This window comes from Alligator sinensis, unplaced genomic scaffold, assembly GCF_000455745.1.
Source record: "Alligator sinensis unplaced genomic scaffold, ASM45574v1 scaffold150_1, whole genome shotgun sequence".
Classification (NCBI taxonomy): domain Eukaryota; kingdom Metazoa; phylum Chordata; order Crocodylia; family Alligatoridae; genus Alligator; species Alligator sinensis.
In genome coordinates this window covers 5,677,743-5,678,081 of record NW_005841840.1, presented here as the reverse complement: position 1 = coordinate 5,678,081, position 339 = coordinate 5,677,743, and the positions used below count along the sequence as shown (strand labels likewise).

Sequence of the window (339 nt, the reverse complement as noted above, 5' to 3'; positions counted from 1 at the left end):
GCGCCCCGCTGCTGCGGACCTGCCGCGGGCTCGCACGCAGCGCGGAGGTTGCAAACAGAAGCACGTTTAAAAACAAAACCCCACAAAACACCCCCCGCCAAAGGCCCGTCGCCCGCGGGTCCCGCGCAGCAGCGCTGCCACCCGGGGCCCCGTGCGCGCTGCCCCGTGCAAAGAGCCCCCGACGCGCAGCACCTGATCCTGCGCTCGCTCTCCGGCGCCTGCGAGAGCCGCGGACGAGGCGCCCGGCGGCGCGCTTACCTAACGCAAAGATGGCAAGCTGCTGCCCAAGGCACATTGGAGGCGAGCGGCGGCTAATTCCAAGCCAAGCAGCGGGGCCGG

The 339-nt window shown here is 70.8% G+C and overlaps 1 protein-coding gene across 2 annotated transcripts in view; it reads right to left on the bottom strand.

Moving 5' to 3' along the window:
• Positions 1-339, bottom strand: part of SPRY1 (sprouty RTK signaling antagonist 1) — an 11,365-nt gene extending 11,026 nt beyond the window's left edge. For both annotated transcript variants that reach the window (XM_006015626.3, XM_025204793.1), the window contains exon 1: positions 259-339. The gene's annotated coding sequence lies outside the window, so the exon portion shown is untranslated. The remainder of the gene's footprint in view (positions 1-258) is intronic.